The sequence below is a fragment of the Myotis nattereri genome (genome assembly GCF_964212035.1).
Source record: "Myotis nattereri genome assembly, chromosome: 5".
In the NCBI taxonomy this organism is placed as follows: Eukaryota; Metazoa; Chordata; class Mammalia; order Chiroptera; family Vespertilionidae; genus Myotis; species Myotis nattereri.
The window spans coordinates 14,345,740-14,359,397 of record NC_138080.1 but is presented as its reverse complement, the minus strand read 5'-3'; positions in this window follow the sequence as shown (position 1 = coordinate 14,359,397).

Here is a 13,658-nt window from a genome sequence, read left to right as displayed (position 1 = left end):
CGCACCTCCTCTTGCTGTGCCTGCACTCCCCTGGGATCTGATGACAGCATCAATCTCCTCCCTGGCACTGCTTGGCTGCTGTCCTGATCCCCCAACCCTGCTCCCAGCTGTGTCAGAATGAGTCTGGCTGGGGATGGAGTCTGGGCTGGGCTGCCTTGTGCCAGGGCAACTACCTGAAATGCTTAGGATTGGGAGCAGCTAGGGGATGAATTTTACCATTTCGGAGGTCCAACGAGCTTCTGGAATTTGCATACTTTATCTTATATTCCCAATAACACGATGTGACCAGTATTAGTGATCTGATCTTACAATTGAGGAAATGAAGATTAAAGAGTTTAAGATAGCTTGTTTAACATTGCTATGTGGCTAAGTGGTTGAGTGTTGACCTATGAACCAGGTTTGATTCCTGGTCAGGGCGCATGCCAGGGTTTTGAGCTCAATCCCCAGTGGGGGGCATGCAGGAGATAGTCAATGATTCTCTCTCATCATTGATGTTTCTATCTCTCTCCCTCTCCCTGACTCTCTGAAATAAAAAAAAATATATTGTTTTAAAAAGATAGCTTGTTTAAGCTTACATAGCAAATGAATGGCAGAGCCTGGACTCCACATTCTCTGTCTGATTGCAAAGCCAATATTTTCCCTACCCTAACACCACAGAAGCAGCATCCTATTGTCTAGTCCAAGGTGGCTAGGAGCAGAAATGAAAAAGAAAAGCGAAAGGGTTAAAAGTTGAGTGGACGTTGAAATCGAGCAGCTAGGAAAAACCAGGGAGGGCAAGGATAGAACCAGAAACTCTAAGACAATCACAGTGAATGAAGCTGGAGTGCCCGCAGCTTCATACATTTTGGTCCCTTGGTTTGCGTGAAGGGTGGCCCAGCATGGGGGCACAGGACAGCATGGAAACTCCCCCGCCATGCTTTAACCCTCACTCCTGGACCTGCTCGGCTTAAAATGGCCACTTCTTCTGACTCAGCTCCAACCCCCAGGACAGTGCAAGGATAGGAAAAAATGGGAACAGAGATTGTAAGACCAGGAGCAGAGCTGGCATCCTGGGACTTTAGACATTAGCAAGTTTGTAGGGAAGATATTTTCTCTCACTGTGGCTGGGGTGGGGGGTTGGTGGCAGGGAGGGGTGGGAGCCCTCTCAGTATCTCTGCCTGTTTTCCATAAGCTTGAGGCTGGCCTCATAAACTTATGGAGGTGATATTGGCTCCCTGGATTGTCACATTTTGCCTTTCTGACTTCCTCTATAGTTCCTTTCTAGGGAGAATGATGGCCTCCCCTTTCCTCCCCAACACTATGTACTTCCTGGCCGAGATGTGAGATGGAGTCTGCAGGTGGCTTGGAGGAGCCCCAGTGGTCTCTGCTTGGCCCGAGGCTGGAGCAGGAGGATTCCAGCTCTGCTCCGAAAGGCTGCCTAAACTCAGCTCCACTTATAGGGCTCAGGGCTGCGCTGTGCTCTGCTTTTGGGCTTTAGGCAGTGTCTTGAGAACCACAGGGCTGAGAGAAAGGAAACAGGTGGACACCACGTGGGCTGCAGGAAGCTCAAGGTCACCAACTCCCCCTGGGGCCAGGAGGCGATTGCTCCCTTTGGAGAACGGTGTGTTAATCATCAGATCTCCGAGATGTCAGGCTGCAGAGGGAGGAAAGTTAGTCAGGGCTTGTTAGGTTTGTGATGAGGAACCAATTTAGTGCCGGCCAGAGTCACTTTCAGTTCTTCTTGTTCTCAGCTGTTAGATATTAGAAAGAATGGAACATTGTAATTGACACCAGGCACATTGCACTGCATTCTATACTTCGAAGGTGCTTTCCTGGAGCCGTAGATCTTGGGTGCTTTCCTTGATAGCGGGAAGAGAGCGCCTGGTCCAGTGCCTGCTGCTGAGTGGCTCTCCATCAACGTTTATCGAATCATAATTTTATGGAGAAGGGAAGTGACCTTCCTGAGGGTGGGCAGCATATTAGGACCTGAGGAGGCAGGTCTCAGGCAGGGATGCCCTTCTCCATATGGACCATTGAATTCCGCGCCCAGGGAAACCTCTGCCATAAATATGGTTACCAGAGTGAGCTAAGAGGAATGGCAAATGCAAATAAGCATTTCACATATCATATGCTATTTTCCTATGGAGTTGTTAATTTTACAGATGATTTATCTCATGATTTTTAGCATTAATACGCCTTTAGATTTATAACCCTTCTCCCTTAGCTGATCTGCCAGGTTTGTTTGTTTGGCATTTAATACTCTACAAACATTACATGCTCTATGGGGTCTACATATTAGTGGGGGAGGCAGTATGGCTTAATGGGAAGAGAAATGGGTGGGAAACCAGGCAGTCCTGGGGTTCAGATCTTGTCTCTACTATGAAATTTTTGGCTAGTTACTTAATTTCTCAGCGTTTCTGTTTTCTTATCTAAAATGGAATCCTTAATATTAATTTTCATCCATTTATAGAAGATTCTGTTTTTAGTGTAGAAGCCTCCCTGCTCCTGCCCCTCTTTTTTTTTTTTAAATAACCATATATTCATTACTTTGCAAAGCTGAATGTTCTTATATTGGCTCACACAAATGGAAATACACATCTGTATTTTAAGTAAGATCACCTGGTGTTTATAGCATCTCTAGGGTATACAAGGAACTTTCACATCAGTTTGTTTAGTTTTTTCATAAGGGTCATTAATTTTCACAGCATTCTTATGAGACAGAGATTAGACATATTGTTCATGAGTTAATGAAAGTATGGAGAGGTCTTGGCACTTGTCCAACATCACAGAGAAAACACTGACAGCCAGGAGTATCATGGACATCTCCAGGTTGCGAACTCGGTGCCGGCTTACTATTAACTCATGATTGCATGCATGTCTTTTCTCCTGCACTTGGGTTGTGCATATCTTCAGTCCCCTGTGGTGGCACCCAGGGTAAGAGGGTGCACATGTAGCCACTATCAGATATTGACCCATGACATCCTCACTACCCCGCCCCCATGCCGTCTTGGATTGGATGAGAAGTTACAAAGTTCTCTTCCACAATCAAAGGGGTTCCAGGCATTGGTGTGTTGGTGGTGGCATAGGTTTTGGCGACCAGTAATGCTATGTGTTATTAAAATGATGTTGTGAAGATGGGAACCTTTTTGCCTCTGGGTGAGGGCTGGTTGGAATCACGGGGTCATATTCTGGGCTCTTTGCATTGAGGGTGGACACAAGCTTTGCTATTGCAGAAGTGGTCTGGTTCTCATAAGCAGCTTCAGGATTGACTCTGGAATGACCAGGTCACCACCTACTCCCAGACGTGGCCTCTCTGTTAGTGCTGGCCATTTCCAACCTTGGGCTTGACTCATGGACTCTTCCTCCTCAATGTTTTCTGCAAAGCTCGATTGTCTTTAGACTTGCTCATTAGACTTGGGACCAGCCGAGCTCTATTTTGCCTGCTTTAACCATGTTTTGATTCCCTTCTAGTTTCCTGGCAGTCTAGACTTGCACCATCCCTGGTTTTGGCCTCAAACACCTCTCTTGGTGTTGACTGCTTCATTTTGCCCCTCCTTGCTATAGGATTAGAAGAAAAGGGTAGTACAGGCCAATGATTCACATGAGGTTTCCTGTGCAAGGTAGGAATTGAACTGGGTCTTGAAGTTTGAGTAACATGCCAACAAGTGGAGGGGGTTAGAGAAGTGTTCCCAGGCAGAAGGAAGACGAGTGAGGCAGTGCAGCAGGTGTCATAGCAAAGGCATGGGTTGGTGTTCTACGAGCTGGGTTCGGAGTGAGAACACATATGCAGACTCTGTGTATATTTTAATTACAATAGTTTTCTTTAAGAGTTTGGGTCAAACAAGTTTGGGTGCACTGAAGAAAAGCCCACAGGAAACTCTCCTCTCTTTCCCCAAACTAAATACAAGATTGAGGCTGTGGTTTTACATGTTTGTAAATGCATGTGTGTATTTAACTTCTAGAATCCATTTTTTCATCATAAAAGTAGCGAAGTTTTCATATGTTTGTTTTTTTTTTACTGTAAAAGAAGCAGCTTTGGAAAAATGTATGACTAGTGTTTTGAGTGTGAGAAATTGTCAAAAAGATTCTTGGGAAGATCTCTTAACTTCTCTGGACCTTGGCTTTCTGATCTGTAAAAGGGGGTGAAACAACTTCTAAGTGTTGTTGAGACTGATTAATAGTACATGTGAAAGCAGCTAGCTCAGTGCTCCAGTAGGTTCTCAAAACATGTATATTTCATGGCTTTTTGTGCTGCCTTAAGTGCGGATTTAGTTGGGCAGGCTGGAGAAAACCAGAGAGCGGGAAAGCTCCTGTTTCTGCTTCAACCTCTTGCCTGGCCAACTGTTCAATGCTGAGTGATGAGAATGTTTCCTCTCCAGATGTGCCTGCTCCCCTGGCCCAGGCTTGATTGTCTTGATTGCTAGAACTTGCACACAGAGCTAATGATGAGTTATCCTGCCCTTGTTAAAATTCAGCCTGGGGATGTAAAGTGATGTCAGCTCCTTCCTCTCCCAAGTGCCTGTGTCCTTGTCCTCTCTCCCTGTGATGAATTGTAGCTATCGATGGCCTGGAGCCTTTAATGCAAGGTATAGTTATAGCAACTCCCAATTTCATTGAGTTCAGGGTGACCTGATGTTGGGAGTAGCCTGGGCTCTTACTTAGCACACATTGGCTCTTGTTAAGTAGATGTGCTTGTGTGATTCTGAAGACACATCTTGTCCCAGCTCAAGAACCATGGTGTTTGGTCACAAGTCCCTTCCTCAGATGATCTTTGCAGCCCATTATCTCCATCTTACTTCCAACTACAGCTCTTTATTTAATGGTCACCTGCTCTCTTACTGGGTTCCAATTTTTTTTCTAGGATTTAAGTCCTCGGATTTGAACCTCTGCTAACAAGATGTAGTCATTGTTCTTGGTCTTTAATTCCTAACTTTTTATTCTTACATTTGATTTAGAAGTTCATTGGGCCTTATATTTTCTCTTTAGTAACTGAAAGTGCTACTGACCATTGTCCAGGCACCAACACTTGGATCTCTGATATTGGATGTCCAGGATTCTTCAATTCTATTTTTTAGATGAGTCCCTGGATATAAGCCTTTTATAGGTCAAAGTTCACCTGACCACCTTTATCCACCCAGGTGTGCAGAAATGCCTTGCTGGAAGTGCTTCTAGACTCCAAACTCTGCACCCCAGCAGAGATTCTGACTCTGATGGTTGGTTAGAGAAGGGGCTGGGGTGATCGAGAGCTAAGGGGAAGTGGAGGCTAGACCTGCCTGGAACTCCTGGTGCTTCTGACACAAGTGGTTCATGGATCACTCACTCTGAGCAACACTGACCAATACCAAAGTTCCTAGAAGTCTGACTTACATAGCAAGGGAAATGTCATGTTGACCAACCAGGGTTGGAAATGATAGATAAGAATGACTTGTTTTAAATCAGCTTCTTTGGGGAACTGAAAACAGTTTAATTTCCTAAATAAGCTAAATATTCTCTCCCTAAGTTTGTCTATCCTAAGCATTCTGCTTGATTACCTTTATTTTTTTTTTCCAGAGGAAATTAAGAGAGGTACATTTCAGGGCATACTTTATTCAAATAACTTTAAAATTTGAATTTGTTCAAGTCTGTGTTTATGAATTATGCCTGGACTTACCAGGTATAGAGTATATTAACAGGTACTATTGTCACTTCCCCTCCTCCAATCCTTGCCCTTAATCTGCCCCATACTCCAGCCAGCTCCACTAAATGTCAGTAATGTTTTTTTGATAAGTGCTTCATGGGTGATCTTTCTCTGAGCCATATTTTTAGAGAAGGAGATGAAAGAAAACTGAAAAATTAAAATCAAGATAAGCGGTTTCTTCCTTGGAATGTTATTAAGAGGATGTGGTCATTTAAAAAGTATTTTCCCGTCTTCTCCCCAGTGTTTGAGAGCTGAAGTCATGGAAGATGCTATCACACCTGGCTTTATTAACACAGCTAGAGTCACCTGTTTCAAGAAGCCCAGGAACATTAACCTTAAATGAAAAGAAAGTGGAACGAAAGGAAAGATAAAGGGAGAGACTAGGTTTTGGCAGAAGGAGACGCAGGCTCTCAGCCAGGCCCCTGCAGCTACTCTGTTAAATGGCCCCATGAATTTATTTTACAGGGAGATAATTTCCACTATCAGAGTATACTGAGTCTGCCATTGTTCAAACAAGATTTAAAAAAAAAACACAGTTAAGCTATAGAATGTGTTGATCTTCCAGGGGCACAGGGAGGGAGTTACTAAGTTAGGAAAGGAAATAGAAGGTAGAGATGGTCAGTATTGGCCTTCTTGGGAGCCCAGCAGGACTTGCTGAGAAGGGTCAGAGGGTTCAAGAGAGGTTGCGTAGAGGATTATATACACTGATGCCACAGCCACTGAGCCTGAGGCCAAGGGCGTGTGCTGGCAGAGCAGGGCTTTTGCAGGAAAGGCAAAGTGCTGAGCTGGGAATGTGGTGCTACTGCAGCTGGCAGGATCCTCAGAGCCTTTGCTGGTGTTAATTCTACTTCTTTGAATGTTCATAAAAGATGGATGGTGTGGGGATGGGGTATGAGTAGTCCTTTGGGTTGTGACAACCTTATAGCCCAGATTTTATGAGATATGCAGATTCCCAATGTCCTTTACTGACTTCATACCCCACCCGTCAAACCATATGTCCTGACTGGGGTGTTGGAAACCCCCTTGCTTTGTTTCTCTGACAGTTTGTGACAGAGTGGCCTTGGGTGCTGTAAAACTTCACTTCCAGGTCTGCTATTTCCCCTCTAGAGTCTAAAAAGGCAAGCAATTCTAGTACATTCGAATATTAGAATAGCTTATTATTCAGCAGCATAATGAAGAGTGAGGAATGGGTTGATTGAAAGTGGGACAGCTGGTTTCGCCCTGTTTCCTGAGCACAGGCAGAACCTCCCTGAAAGCAAGCTGCCTTGGCAATGGTCATAGCCAGAGAGAGAGTGAGGAGGGGTGAAGAGCAGGTGTGGATCTATTTTCCCTTTTGGGAAAACAGCTTCATCATCATATGGAAAGGAACAGCAGACTTGTACCCTGGTAAGAAGTGCTTTGCACGCATACAAATTAAGAACAAATTATGAACTGTTATTATTTTGTAGGGGTGAAAGGGGTTAATATTCCTGGACTGTGATGAGCAAAGAACCTGGCACTTAGTAGGATCTGGATAATGATGTAGCATGATGTATAAACTACCTTGACCTTGAGTTGTGTGACTCAGCAGTTTTCTTGAAAAACACACATCTCTCTTAAATGTTAAAATTATTGGATTTATATATGAGCAGCTGGTAATTAAATATATCAAGGGAGCTGGCTATGTTAAAGAGGCCATTTATATAAATATATGTAGTGAGAACATGATATTAATATTATGGATACTTTAAGGTCAACATAGAATAGTTTTACAGTAATAAGTGAATAATTTGTTTAAGGCCTGCTTTTTAATGTTGATTTAAATTTTTTTAATTTTTGTCTTATAGAAATAATGCATTGCAAAAATACTAAAAATTATTTTACACCCTCCCCCCAAAACAAAGTCTAATGGCAAGTAAGTCTATGAAACTAAAACAATCACTATCAACCTTTTTATTATATAACCTTTTAATCCTATATATGCATTAAAAAATGAGGTCATATTACATATGCATTTTGCTATTCCTTTTTCACTTATATTTTCAAACCTTTTCTTATGCTTTGTATCCTTTTTAGGGACTAAATATTTAGTGACTAAATATTCTTTAATCACACTATTGTATATATATTTTTTGTTAATTTGGTAACAGAAAAGTTTTTGTGATAAATATCTCCATAGTAAAATGTTGTATATTTTCTTGTGCTACATTTCTATATATGTAATTTGTAGCTTAAAGGCTTTGTAAAACTTGAAGACATTGTACAGGTATTGATAGAATATTCCCCAAAAGGTACTCCATTTTGCATTCCTATCAGTAGTGTTTGACTCTTTTCTTCTTCTAACACTGATCAAAACTGGAAATAGCTCTCCTCCTCCTCCTCCTCCTCCTCCTATTCCTCATCCTTTGTTCTTATTCTTATTCTTATTCTTATTCTTATTCTTATTCCTATTCTATCTTCACCCAAGGATATGTTTTATGAATTTTAGATAAAGAGGAAGGGATTGAGTTTGGGAACACAGAAGAGGAACCGGTCTCTTTGAGAATGAAGGAGTGTGAAGAATTCAGTTTTGGATATGTTATGTTCTTTGTGGCTATCATACATCAGAGTGGAAGTATCCAGTTGGATATGTGTATCTAAAGCTCAGTAGAGTTTTCAAGGAAAATACAGAGTTTTGGAATTCTTAACAAATAAATAGGAGTTGCAATCTAGGAGTAGATGATACTTCAAAAGAAGAGTATATAAAGTGAGAAGAAAAGAGGGGCCAGGACAGAGAGCTGGGGAATTCCAGTAGTTAAGGGATGGGAAGAGGAAGTAGAGGCCGAGATGGAGCATTTATAGAAAGAAAAAGCATTGTTATGGAAGTTCTTTTGAGGACAGATGTTCTTCAGTGCCAAATGGTGCAGATTAATCACATAAAATAAGGATTTTGGATTTAACAAGAGATATTTTTGCCCAGTTTAGAGTCATTTCAGTGAAGGTGGATGCCAGATTCTGAAGAGTTAAAGAGTGAACGGAAGGTAAGGAAATGCAAAAATACATGCAGACCTCTCTTTAAAGAAGATTGATTATGAAGTGATGAGAAAAATAGGGTAGTAACTGAAACAAAGATGACTCTGAGCGAAAGCAGCGAGGGAGAGGCTGCTGAGGTAGGAGAGGAACACCTGAAGGCCAGAGATCCTGCATGGTGTGGGAAATGGTTGGGATGTAGAACTCAAGACAGTTTGTTATCCTGAGACAGGAAGAGAAATTCTGCCTGCTTTGTGGCAGGAAAAATAAGAAAGGATGGTGCGGATGGGGATGCTGGTAGAGGATTGAGGGAGTTCCCATGTGATGGTTTCTATTTTGTCTGCAGTAGGAGGCAACATTTTTCAGCTGGGCCTTACAGGTGGGAGGGTGGGAGGTTTGAATGGATTGAAGAAGGTTTTAATTATTGCTATGGTGAGTGGAAAAGGGAGCTGAACAGGGATGGATAAGAAGAATTCCAGGCAGCACTGAGGGTCCTGTTGAGCTTGAAGCTGCCAGATTTTATGTGACACTTAATTTGTGTATGGCTTTATGACATTTTTTTCTCTAGCTGAGAAGGCAGACTCCAGGGTTGGGATTTTTCCAGTTGAATGTGACAGAAGATTGATGGGGCAAGCTATTTGAGGGCAATGCGATTGCAGAGTTGAAGTGATTGACCATGGGTTCAAGGCTAGGCAGGGAGAGAATAATGATAGGAGGGATTTGAAAGATCAGGAGGTCCCTGGCTGGGTAGCTCAGTGGGTTAGAGTGTCATCCTGTTATGCCAAGGTTGCAGTTCTGTCTCTGTCCCTGTCTCTTTCTCTGCCCCGCTTTCTCTCTCTCTAAAAATAATGAAATAAAAGCTTTTTAAAAAAAGATCAAAAGAATGTAGAGGGGTCAAGGGCATGGAGGCTGGAGTAAGGTTAAAGAACTGGTGTAGTACAAATGAATGAATCCAAGAGCTGCAAGAGAAAGGGTGTTGCAGTTGGAAGAAATTTTGGATATAAGATTTCAGAATTATACCAGTTTCAGAAAAGGATAATATTCGACATATTTAACTAGTCTGATATAGATAATGACAAGGCAGAATAATCCATGCAAAGCCATACTATTGTGATGTGCTGATTCCAAGGTGTGCATATCCGGTGGGTCTGAGGAAGGAGTAAGAGTTTGAGACCGGGATGAAGCATTCCCATGAATGTTGAATTTATCCAGACTGATGATATGACTTGAGAGGATAAGGGAAACCATGAGTCTGTTACCAAAAGCATCGATAAATGAGAGGCAATGCCTGTCCATATCATTCCAAGGTAATTTGGGGCTAGACAACAGTGCTAAAGATAGGAGGAAACTGGTATAGCCAGATGGCCTATGTCTTAATCCCTTAGCAGGGACTATAACAGAATACCAAAGACTAGGTGGCTTATAAACGACAGAAATTTATTTCTCACAGTTCTGGAGGCTGGAAGGCTGCTGGCAGACTTGGTGTCTGGTAAAGGGCCATTTTCTGGTTCATAGCTGGCCATCTTCTCACTGGGTGCTCATATAGTGGAAGGGGTGGGGAAACTGGAATCTCTCTTATAAGGACACTCATCCCATTCATGAGGGCTCCACCCTCATGACCTAATCACCTCTCAAAGGTGCTACCTCCTGATTCCATCACTTTAGGAATTAATATTTTAGCCTATAAATGTTTTATGGGGGAGGGGAGAGAAACCAAAACATTCAGATCATATTAGCTTAAGCCTCAGTTGGTTAGAAGTTTTATAGAACAGTGGCAGAATCATCGTCTGGAGCAGCAATGGGAGAAAGAAGCATGTGAATCCCACTCACCAACTTGAAATTTGGAAAAGGAAGCAACCATTTGGGAAGATTGCAGGGGACAATGTTCTCTGAGGAGCTAGAGTTCAATTAAGACAAGAAACTGAAGGTGACAGTGAAAGAGAGGGTGAAGATACAGTAGGTTGTATTTACCCTGGAATGGGCAGAGTTTGGAAGAAGGAGAACAGTAGGAGGTTGACACAGGACGGGACATAAAGCAACGCACTATGAGAGTTTGTGGACAGGAGGGGCTCAATGTTAGAGAGGCTTAGATCTTGAGTAGTGACTTTTGATGACCAGGATATAAGGCATGAAGAGATTAGCAAGCTGCAAGATTTCCAAATAATTCATCCTAACAGTCTCCTAATGGATAGGGGATGGAGTGGAGAGGAGCTCAGGCAGTGTGGAGGGAGTGAGCCATGGCCTGCAGTGACTGTACTTTTAAGAAATCCCAAAATGGGTGAGTAGGCTGTCATTAGAATTGGTTCCAAGATTTTGACCAAATGCTGGAATCACCAATAGTCTCTTATGGGGCCTATAGTGTATCTGTTTTTCTACAGCGGAGTACACCTGCATTGTGACTTAACTGTGCTGGAGTTAAGAATAACATTCTGTCCTCAACTGGAAGCCACAAATCCCTTAATACAGAGTGGGGAGCAGAAATGCATTTAGTTGGTGAGCAAGGGTTTGAATTATGAGTTCAAACCTGCTGCATGGTGCCTCCAGCTACAGTGTCCAGTAACACATGGGTCTTCAATTGATACTTATTCAATAATTGGGCTTTGATTAGTTCTTTGCAAAATGGAGTGATGTATGTTGCTCTTTGTAATTTACAGTAGAGTGGCTTAGCCAATAATTCACTCTGGCCCTCAAGTTCTTCTCTGGGGTAAAAGAATAAAAGGACCAGCCCTGGCCGGGTAGCTCAGTTGGTTAGAGCACTGTCCTGAAATGTCAAGATTGTAGGTTTGATCCCCAGTCAGGGCACATATAAGAATCAGCCAATGAATGCATAAAAAAGTGGAACAACAAATCATTGTTTTTCTCCCTCTCTTCCTCTCTCTCTCTCTCTCTCTCTCTCTCTCTCTCTCTCTCTCTCTCAAGTAAATAAAAAAAATCAATGGAACCTAAGGAATGTAATGCCTGGTGGAGCTTTAGTATAGGGAAAAAGTAGTGAACTCGTGGGTATTATAATAACTACATTACCAAATAACTGAAGATACAAGAAACAAGAAAACATGAAGGAGCTTACTTTGCAGATGGTCATATTCCTTCTGGGTTCAGCTCTAGTCTGATGCCTTACACAGACTTGGCAAATATCTAAACATGTTTGTTGATGACTCTTTTGTTTCTCAGGTTACAAGGAGAAAGTAACAGCAAGTGTACAGATTTATCAGGGCTAGTGATCGAAAGAAATATAGCTAACATGGTCTTGTTCCAAGCTGGAAGACTTAAGGATACTGAAATGGCACCTGGAGTTAGTTTCTCTATTCACCATGGCAACATACCCTCCATCCCCCAGCATCCTACTGGAGGAAAAGTTATGGATTAGTTGATGGTGGAAAGATTTCCTTCCTTCCTTCCTCCCTTCCTTCCTTCCTTCCTTCCTTCCTTCCTTCCTTCCTTCCTTCCTTCTTTCCTTCCCTTCATTCACAAATGCTTAGAACATGACAGCTTTGTGCTAAGGACTGGGCATACAGGAATTACTAAGTCCTCTCTCCTTGCAAGCAGTCTGCAGTGCAATTTGCTATAAGCTAGGCCATGTTGGATAAGGCTTCCCAGGTGATACAGGCTTTGGTGAAAGAAAAGGGGTTGGGCAGAAGAATATTCTGAATGATAAGTGTGAAGATAACATATGAAGGTAATGAGGCAGAAATAGTCATGGTGTCTTTGTGGGAAAAATGAGAAGTTAACATTAGCAGAATCAATGGTGCATGCTGGAGAGATGGGCCCAGCTTTTCAGGGGCTTACATTTGAAGTCGGGATGTTTGATATTTTCTTCTAGGCCAGTGGTTCTTAACCTTCCTAAAGCCATGACCCTTTAATACAGTTCCTCATGTTGTGGTGAGCCCCAACCATAAAATTATTTTCATTGCTACTTCATACTGTAATTTTGCTACTGTAAACAATATGTAATTATATATGTGTTTTCCGATGGTCTTAGGCGACCCCTGTGAAAGGATTGTTCGGCCCCCAAAGGGGTTGTGATCCACAGGTTCTGCCTAGAATCTAGGCAGCGGGGAGCTACAAGAGCAAGGAAGTGAAATGATCCTGGTTGCACTTTAGCAACACTCTTGTGGTGGCTGTGTGAAGGTCTCTAGGATTGAGAAACTGGTCCAGTCATGTTGAAACAGTTGGAACCTTGCTACCCAAAGCATCCTTCATCAGCATCAGCATCACCTGGGAGCATGCTAGACGTGCAGACTCTTGGGCGTCGACCAGAGGTACTGAATCATTTCATGGAGATTCCCAGGTGATTTGCATGCTGGGTAAATCTGAGTAGCACTGATTCAGGAGCTATGCTGAAAGCCCTTATAGCGTTTTTGTGGGCTCCAAGGGAAGGGTGACCAATCTTTCCTTATTCTCTTATATCACAGATTCACAGACCATTCCATAATGTTTTTGGAAAAGCTGATAGAAATTTTTGGAAGGTTGATATATAGTTAAAAAACTTTTTTTAAGTGTATTTCAGTAATTTGAGAAATTCTTTACCTTTATGGCTTTTCAAAACCGTTTAGGCCAGTGGTTCTCAACCGTGGCTGCACATTAGAATCACCTGGGAATCTTTTTTAAAATCCCGATTTCTGGGCCTCATCCTCCAGAAATTCTGTTTCTTTGTTATGGGGTGGGGCCACAACATTAGTAACAAAGAAACAATTTCCGGAGGATGAGGCCCAGAAATCAGGATTTTAAAAAGATTCCCAGGTGATTCTAATGTGCAGCCACGGTTGAGAACCACTGGTTTAGACTGTTAATGTGTGAATGGGTTCCGGGAAGTGCACACAGAGACTCTCCTATCTGTGCTATTTTTAGTTCTTAAGCTTGGTGATGGGATGCAGGTGTTCATATATTATAATTTTTCATTTTTGGTAAATTGCAATATTTTATCATTCCAATTCATAAAATCTTGATTAAGAAGTAATGTTTAGTGATTTACAAAAGGAAAAAGAGCCAAAACCTTCATCCAAAATGGTACTTC